General features: G+C 46.7%; 1 long non-coding RNA gene across 1 annotated transcript in view; it reads left to right on the top strand.

Moving 5' to 3' along the window:
* The first annotated feature begins 1,177 nt into the window (after positions 1-1,177).
* Positions 1,178-9,075, top strand: part of LOC107970754 (uncharacterized) — a 33,937-nt gene continuing 26,039 nt past the window's right edge. Inside the window, exon 1 of the long non-coding RNA XR_001713600.3 lies at positions 1,178-1,203. This is a non-coding gene — a long non-coding RNA (uncharacterized LOC107970754). The remainder of the gene's footprint in view (positions 1,204-9,075) is intronic.

The raw sequence follows: 9,075 nt of genomic DNA, 5'->3' as shown, positions 1-9,075 counted from the left end.
GATGGAGATGAGGAATTTGCTGGGAACTGGAATAAAGGTGACTTGTTGCTTTGCTTAAGCGAAGAGACTGGTGACATTTTGCCCCTGTCCTAGAGATTTGTGGAACAGTGAACTTGAGAGAAATGATTTAGGGTATCTGGTGGAAGAAATTTCTAAGCAGCAAAGATTCTAGAGGAAGCAGAGCATAAAAGTTAGGAAAATTTGCAGCCTGATGATGCCATAGAAAAGAAAAACCAATTTTCTGGGCAGAAGTTCAAGCTGGCTGCAGAAATTTGCATAAGTAATGAGGAGCCAAATGTTAATCACCAAGACAATGGGGAAAATGTTTCCAGGGCATGTCAGAGAGCTTCACAGCAGCCCCTGCCATGACAGGCCTGGAGGCCTAGGAGGGAAAAATGGTTTCATTGACTGAGCACAGGGACACCCTGCTCTATGCAGCCTTGGGGCATGATGGGTGCCCTGTATCCCAGCTGCTTCAGCTCTAGCTGTGGCTAAAAGGGGCTAAGATACAGCTTGGGCCATTGTTCAGAGGGTGTAAGCCCCAAGCCTTGGCAGCTTACACATGATGTTGGGCCTGCAGGTGCACAAAAGTGAAGAATTGAGGTTGGGGAACTTCCCTCTAGATTTCAAAGGATGTATGGAAATGCCTGGATGTCCGGGCAGAAGTTTGCTGCAGGGATGTAGCCCTCATGAAAAACCTCTGCTAGGTCAGTGCAGAAGGGAAATATGGGGTTGGAGCCCCAACACAGAGTCCCCACTGGAGCATTGCCTAGTGGAGCTGTGAGAAGAGGGACACTGTCTTCCAGCCCCCAGAATGGTAGATCCACCAACAGCTTGCACCATGAAATTGGAAAAGCCATGGACATTCAACACCTGCTTGTGAAAGCAGCCAGGCTGGGGCTGTAAACTGCAAAGCCACAGAGGCAGAGCTGCCTCAGGCGATGGAAGCCCACCTCTTGCATCAGTGTGACCTAGATGTGAGACAAGGAGTCAAAGAAGATCATTTTGGAACTTTAAGGTTTAGTGACTGCCCTACTGGATTTCACACTTGCATGGGATCTGTAGCCCCATTGTTCTGGCCAATTTCTCCCATTTGGAATGGGTGTATTTACCCAATGCCTCTACCACCATTGTACATAGGAAGTAACTAACTTGCTTTTCATTTTACAGGCTCATAGGAGGAATGGACTTGCCTTGTCTCAGGTAAGACTTTGGACTTAGACTTCTGAGTTAATGCTGGAATGAGTTAAGACTTTGGGGGGACTGTTGGAAGGCCATGGTTGTGTTTTGAAATGTGAGGACATAAGATTTGGGAGGGGCCAGGGGCAGAATGACATGGTTTGGCTCTGTGTCCCACCCAAATCTCACCTTGAATTGTAATAATCCCCACTTGTCAAGGGCAGGATCAGGTGGAGATAATTGAATTATGGGAGTGGTTTCCCCCATGCTGGTCTCATGATAGTAAGTTCTCACGAGATCTGCTGGTTTTATAAGGGGTTTCCTCCTTTGCTCAGCTCTAATTCTCTCTCCTGCCACCCTGAGAAGAGGTGCCTTCCACCATGATTGTAAGTTTCCTGAGGCCTTGGAACTGTGAGTCAATTAAACCTCTTTTCTTCATAAATTACCCAGTCTCAGGTGTTTCTTCATAGCAGCAGGAGAACAGAGTAATACAGCCAGCATGGTTGGAGCAAAGCCAGGGATGGGGAGGGTGGTGTATGTGTGTAGGGGGTGAGGGCAGACAGGGAGCCAGCCCCAGGGGCTTGGGCTATTCTTCTAATTCTAAGCACAAGGGTGATCTTTGGAAGTGATGAGCCAGGTATGGTTCTAGCCCTCATGGAGACTGCATTAGGGAGAAAGTGACTGTGCACAACCAAACAGGTAAATAAACAAAAGTTTGAATAGTGACATATGCTAAGGTAGGAGGTGGGACTCGACTCTGGATGTGGGACCCAGGTGCTGGGACAAATTGAGGACTAACTGAAACAGGGACAGGGTGGAAACAGCCATCCATAAGTCATGCCCACCAGTGTGCCATGTCAGTTTACTGTTTCCATGGCAACATCTGGAAGTTACTGCCACTTTCCACAGCAGCTACCCAGTAACCTAGAAGTTACTACCCTTTTTCTGGAAATTTCTGCATAATCCACCCCTTAATTTGCATGTAATTAAAAGTGGGTTATAAATATGACTTCAGGGCTGCCTCTGAGCTGCTGCTCTGGGCACACTGCTTATGGGGTGGCTCTGCCCTGCTCCACAAGAAGCAGTACCTCTGCTGCCACTGTGCACTGCTGCTTCAATAAAAGTTGCTGTCTAACATCACTGGCTTGCCCTTGAATTCTTTCCTGGGTGAAGCCAAGAACCCTCCCCAACTAAGCCCCAATTTTGGGCCTTGCTTGCCTTGTACCAATGCTGTCAAAATATTCAGGGTGTAGGGGGAGAGAGGGAGGGATGGGTGAGGAGCTGTGGTCAGGGAAGGTAGCCTGGAGGAGGTGCTACTAAAGAAAAGTTGGCCACGTGCAGGGCCAGAGGTAGAGCAGGCCACACACAGGCAGGGCAGCTGGCCCCCTGAGGTGCTCAGAGCTGGATGCTCTAAAGGTCATCAGGAGGTAATTGGACCTGCACAAAATAGAGAAAGGAAAAGAGCAGAGCAAGGGGAGGCTGGAGTGATCCCTGTGGGCAGCAAGGTGCTGGACTGGACAACTCCAACACTGGGGCTATGTTGCTTCCAACCTTTTCTCTCTTATCAGTGTGTGTTGTGCATTTCCCCAAGCCAGTGCATATTGGCCACATGTTATTTCATACCAGGGATGGGTTTACTGTAGTGGAGAATCCAATTCCCTCTAGACATTTGATGTTTGTTTTTTGTTTCATTTTGTTTTGCAAATTCTACGATAACAACAAAGGTGCAGTCTTGCCCATGTATCTTTGAGTAAGTATGGATGTTAAGATAAGTTCCTAGAATATGAATCACCGGGTAAAAAGTTTTTGAAATTACAATTATATTTGTTATCACCAACGGTCCTCCGGAAAAGCTGTCTTTGTTTATACACCACCTTTCCTGAGCTCCTTAACAGCAATGGGTATGTAGTCTTTTTTGTTGTTTCCAATAGAGATGATGAATATAATATATTCTAATTTAATTTGTGTTTCTCTTACTAGCAGTGAAACTGGGCTTCTTTTCATGTGTCTGTTTTTGGAGGGGAGCGTTTGAAAATTGCCTGCCCATTTACTTTGCCCACTTTTCTATTGTATTGTAATTTTCCCTCACGACTTGTGAGAGTAATTTGTAATTTAGGGAAATTTGACCTTTGTCTAGCTTCTGGATGGCAGCTAATTTTTCCCAGTGTGTCTATTATGTTTTTAAATGCGTATTTTGCTGAAGTGAAGTCTTCCACTTTTACATAGTCAAATCAGTCTGCCTTTTCCATTCTGGCTTCTGGGCTTTTTTGTCATGCTTAGAAAGACTTTTTCTCACACCAGGATAAAAAATTCACCCACGTTTTCTTCTATTACATTTTTAGATTCATTTTTGACATTTGAATTTTGATACTTTTGGATTTTTTTCTTTTTAGTCTAAGAAAGTAGAGATTCAGCTTTATTGTTTTCCAAGTGCTTCCACATTTATCCCAATACCATTTATTAAACATTCCATCATTTCTTCAATTTTCATGCCATTTTTATCAGCGTTTAAACCCTCACATATTCATGGGCTTATTTCTGGATGCTCTATTCTCCCCCATTGATGTATCTGTTCATATTTTGAATACTTTGTCAAGTTCAATTGAGTTTTTTTGTCAAAAAATTCAATTGGAATTTTGATTTAGAGAGGATTGACATCTTTACAACTTTAAGTTTTTCTCTTCAATAAGAAGATATGACTCTCCAATTATTCTATCTTATTTTATGTCTTAGTTGAGCTTTATAGTTTTTTTCATGTAAGGCCTTCACATTTCTTAAATTTTTTTTCTTAGGCATTTTATACTTTCAGTTGCTATTGAGAATGAGCTCTTTTCCTTCATTATATTTTTAGCTGCTTATGTTTTAGATAAAAGAAAGTTATTGATTTTGATATGCTAATTTTATAACTGACTACATTAATAAATTGGCTTGTTGTTTCCAATATTTTAAAAATCTTTACCCAGTGATACCATACTATTATTTTCAATGATAAATTTGTCTCCTCTTTCCAATTTGTATGCATCTTATTTATTTATTTATTTTTAAAGACAGGGTCTTGCTCTGTTGCCCAGGCTGGAGTGCAGTGGTGTGATCATGGCTCATTGAAGCCTTGAACTACTAAGTTCAAGCAATCCTCCCACCTCAACCTCCCGAGTTGCTGGGACCACAGGCGTGCACCACCATGCTGAGATGATTTTAAAACATCTTTTGTAGACATAGGGTCTCAATTTGTTGCCTAAATTGGTCTTAAACTCCTGGGCTCAAGTAATACTCCTTCCTGGGCTTCCCAAAGTGCTGGGATTACAGGTGGGAGTCACTGAGCCTGGCCATGTATTTAATTGCATTGACTAACTCTTCCAGGAGAATGTTGTAATAAGTTATTGTTTGCCCTATGAGACTGTTACCTTGAATCAGCCCTTAGTGTTGAACTTTTCTCTTCTTTCTCCCGAGAGGTGGGTGGAGAGGCAAACCCGAGAGCTGTCTTGGCAGTGAGAGGCAGGCTTCAGGTGGGCCGCTCTCTGCACTTTTCTCTTCTCTCCTTTAAGACACGGTTTGGTTTGTTGGCTGAGATACTTAATTCCAGACCCACACTGTTTGATATGATAGCTATTAGCGAAACATGGCTTTCTAAGTTTAAATTTAAGTTAATTACAATGAAATAAAAGTTAAAATTCAGTGTCTCAATTTCATTAGTCACATTTCAAGGGCTCAGAGCCACATGTGGCTTGTGGCTCCTGTACCTGACAAGGCAGACATGGGACATTTCTGTTACGGCAGAATCTTCTCCTGGGTAGTACTGCTGTAGTCAGGCATCTCCACCCCCCACACAGCTGGTGAGCACTCATACCGCCTCTAGGCTTTCCAGATTCATTTTCTAGGTTGTGGGGAGAATTCTTAGAGCTCTTAAAACTCCATTCTATGTGGCTCTTCTTGTTGTTTCCCTCCAGAATGCCCTCACCCTCTCTGTCAAACCAGGAAGTGCTGACAGGTTGCTTTCCCTTCCGGCACTGTGTTCCCTTACCGCCTTCCCAGTTCCACGCTTCTCTCTGAGGATGAGGGCAGGGTGGCCACATAGCGTCTCCTGTTTCACTGTCCCTTCAGAACTTTGCCACTGCAAGGTCAAGTGCGGGGTCTAATTTCCCTCCTCTTGCCACTCCCACAAGTAACCTGTAGCAGGTGGCAGAGTGATGCTACATGGTGCAGGACCAGGTGTGAAGAGGCCACGTGCAGCTTCTGCCTCAGGCAGGCACATGTGTCTGTGTCAGCACACACCTCAGGAGGCCCTGAGCTTGTGTGAAGAGAGATGCCCGGCAGCCACCGCCACTCCAGCCACCAGCCACAACAGCAGCAGAGGCCCCACGCCCAACCACCTAGCCAAGCCCTTTCTGCATTCCTGACCCACAAAAGAATGAGGATAATAAATTGATTTTTTGTTGTTGTTTTAAGCTACTAAATTTTAGGAATTGGAGCAGAAGGGAAATGAGTGTGTGTGTGTGGGGTGTGTGTGTGTGTGTGTGTGTGTTGGGGGAGCTGTGTGTCAGTTCCTTCCAATGTTTCTGGCCATGGAGAGAACTTTCAGGCATTGTATGGTGGCGCTGGGGATGTGGAGTGATGCTGGGGATGTGGGGTGATGCATGGACATGACTTCCATCCTGCTCCTGTTAGAACAATAACCATGGCGTTTTTGTGGGAAGGCGCGCTTGGCTTCTCTCTGTGCTGGCATTTGGCGCCTACCTGTTGCCATGGCAGCCGTGATTGGCACTCCCTTTGCCATCCGGGAAGGGAAGCTGCTCCAAGTAGACTTTTTCTGATTCCCCAAATCTCTCCTCATCTCAGTAATTCTCAGCTGTTAGAATTCAGACGTCTTCTCCGTTCCTTTTATGCTTTCAAGTAGAAAATCCCTTAGCTCTTCTGCCTGGGCTGTTTGAATTGGTATCAAAATCACATTTGATTTGAATTTAGCTGCCAAGACTCTAAGTTTTGTTGGGGCTAATACTCCTTCTCTGCAGCTTCCTTCAGAGTTTGCGTCTCAGTCTCTCCGACTCAGCCACCCCTGGGGGCTCTCCAGGGAGGGTGGAGAGGAGGCAGCTGGCTTCCTGGGTGAGGCCCTCTCTTTCTGCCACTCAGCACAGTGCTGAGTGGCAGAGCCCCCTGACTGGGACTCTGGCCGTGATGGGGGTGGCGGTGAGGAGGAAAAGTCCAGGAAACCACAGAGAAGCTGAGATTGGGAGTAGACCGGGTGGAGATCACGTGTGTGCTGGGGAGGGAGTGGGTAAAGGCCTCAGGGGGCACGGAGCCGGCCACTCAGCCTGCACGGGGACAACACATCCATCCAGCCATCCGCACATGGGAAACAGCACATAGGAAGTGGGAGTGCAACTTTAAATAAGGTGGTCAGGGCGGCCTTACCGGGAAGGCAGCAGTGGCTGATGCAAAGGAGGTTGGCGTGGGGGGCTGTGGGTGTTTGGGTGACAACACCCATTTGAGATGGGAACAGTAGGTGTGGAAGCAGGGCATTGCCGGCTCCTTCAGGAAACAGCAAGGTGAGACCTAGGTGGTGAGGCCAGAGGGGTCAGGGGGACCAGACTGGGCTTTCATAGAGGGGAGATGGGGAGCAGCAGCCAGAAGGGGAATGGGGTTCTGATCTGGTGGCCCCTGTGTTCCCTGCACTTCTGAGCAGGCATCCAGTGTTTGCTGGAGGAGCTCTGGGAGTGTGGGTTTGCAGAGCTTCCCTATGGGGAGCTCACCGTTGATCACGCCCCGGGCAGATGAGCCCGCAGAGGCTGGGGCCTGCAGGACCCTGTGAACTCCTTCTCTTTTGTGCCGAAAACCCAGGCGGAAAAAGTGCCACGTGGGCATTGTCGTGGGAATCCTAACAGGAGGTACTTCCAGGGACAAGACGACCGGGGCTCAGCGAGGGCACCGAGCCACTGCAGCCCCGCACGTACACGTCTGCACAGATGCGCGGCCAGCACAAGCCCCTGGTATTGTACAGGAAAGCCCCGGGGAGAGACAGAGAGCAAGGGTCAGGACTCCTCACCCTGCACCCAGGCCTGGCGCTGCCTCTCCTTAGAGCCACCTGCTTTCTCCAAAGGAACAGGCGGGGTGGCTGGGCTTCTCCACATCCTTCCCTGGGGGCTCCCCCGTGGGTCTTTCTGTGGCTCAGAGGTGGGAGGCCCCAGCACCTCTCCGCCTGGGCGGGGCAGGCAATAGGAGCAGACGACATCCTCCTGACCTGTAGGGCGTCTGAGGCCACCTTCCAGGGGACCTGCCCCAGCCTGCGCAGCAGCCTCGGGGGATGCGGGGGCTGCACCAGTAGAAAGGCTGACAACCCTGGCCAGGGCGTGAGGAGGCTGAGCGGGGCCCAGAGGTGTGGGCCAGGAGAGAGGACACCCGCTGTCGGGGGAGGGGAGCCCTGTGTCCGGGAGGGAGGCCACTGCCAAGACCTGTGCCGAGGGGTGGATAGGACAGACTTGGACTCTGCACACATGGCCCGCAGGGGAACCCTGATGTCTAGGGTTACCCACCTCTCCAGAGGGATGCCATTTGCGAGAGGGCCAGGCAGAGAACCCCTGACCCCTGACAAATGAGGCTGCTTTTATTAGGAACTTCCTCTACAATGAGCGCCACACTCCTGGCAGGACGGGAAGAAGCACAGCTTCGGGGTTGGCCAGACCCAGTCTCCTTTTCCAGTCCTGCCACTGCCTGGTGGCAGACTTAGCATCTCTCTGTGCCTCTATTTCTTCATCTCTAAAATGGGCACAGTGATGGTCCCCGCCTCACAGATCGTTTCGTCCCTCACCAGCAAAAAATATAACAGGAGCTCAAGGCTCTTGGCTCCTGCTCCCTGCTCAGAGCAGGCTTCGCTCCGGCGCTGACATTTCATCCACTCTCTCCCTGACGACTTGACTTTTATTTTTTATTCCATGATGTCTCTTTGGTCTAACTAAACTGCACTATCATCCATTCATTCTGAAATGTTACTTGTCATTTTGTTTTAGGAGTTTTTGCTTAAAAATAGCAGTGGTTTCGGATTTTTAAAAAAACTCCTATGTTTTTTAACAAGAAAGTTTAACCTATTTACTTAAATGCCATAACTATTTGGTCTCATTTCTGGTGTTCTTTTCTGCTTTCTCACTTCATTTCTTTGCTATCTTTTTGCTCTTTTAATTTCACTGTCTTTGATTTTCCCACTAGTGACTGGGAAGTAGACTTATATTTAATTTTGCTTGTTTACCTTTATTTTATTTTTAAGTGGACCTATGTCGTAAAAATGAATATCAAAAATAAAGTGATAACTATTGATACCTCTCTCTGTAAAAACCATCTCCCCCTCTCCACTGCGTTTTCTAGGTAATATCTAGGATTTTAGATGCAATTTTCATTTTTAATTTGTTCGTTTATTTTATTATTATGCATCTTCTAGTTCAGAAAATAATTGTCAATACTGAGAATCTCTTTCTTAACTTAACTTTCCCATTCCTGAATCTTAATTAGGTGGAATATTTTTTCTACCGATTTTTCCAGAAGGTTGTAATGTATGAACTCATGGATATCTGAGATGATCTTTCTGTTGGTCTCACACACGAACAACAATTTGGGTGGACATTGACTAATTTTTTAAAATTTACATCTAATTGTGTAAATCAAAGTTATAAGTGTACATAAAGAGTCACAGATAATTTTGGCAAGGCTTGCCATGAAAAATAGTATTCTTCCTTTCATCTTTCCTCATTTCCCAGGTCCTGAAGGAGACCGCTTTCAATTTTTTTAGCAGATCCCTTTTGGATTTATCTCCTCACCTCTACAGAACAAGCTTATATTGTTATTTGTTGACTTTATATTTCATTTCAAGCAATGTGTGTTGACTTCTTACTCAGGAAATGAGGGTTTAGC

This window comes from Pan troglodytes, chromosome 2 (genome assembly GCF_028858775.2).
Source record: "Pan troglodytes isolate AG18354 chromosome 2, NHGRI_mPanTro3-v2.0_pri, whole genome shotgun sequence".
Classification (NCBI taxonomy): Eukaryota; Metazoa; Chordata; class Mammalia; order Primates; family Hominidae; genus Pan; species Pan troglodytes.
The sequence above is the reverse complement of the archived record's forward strand: the minus strand, read 5'-3'. Positions and strand labels throughout refer to the sequence as shown.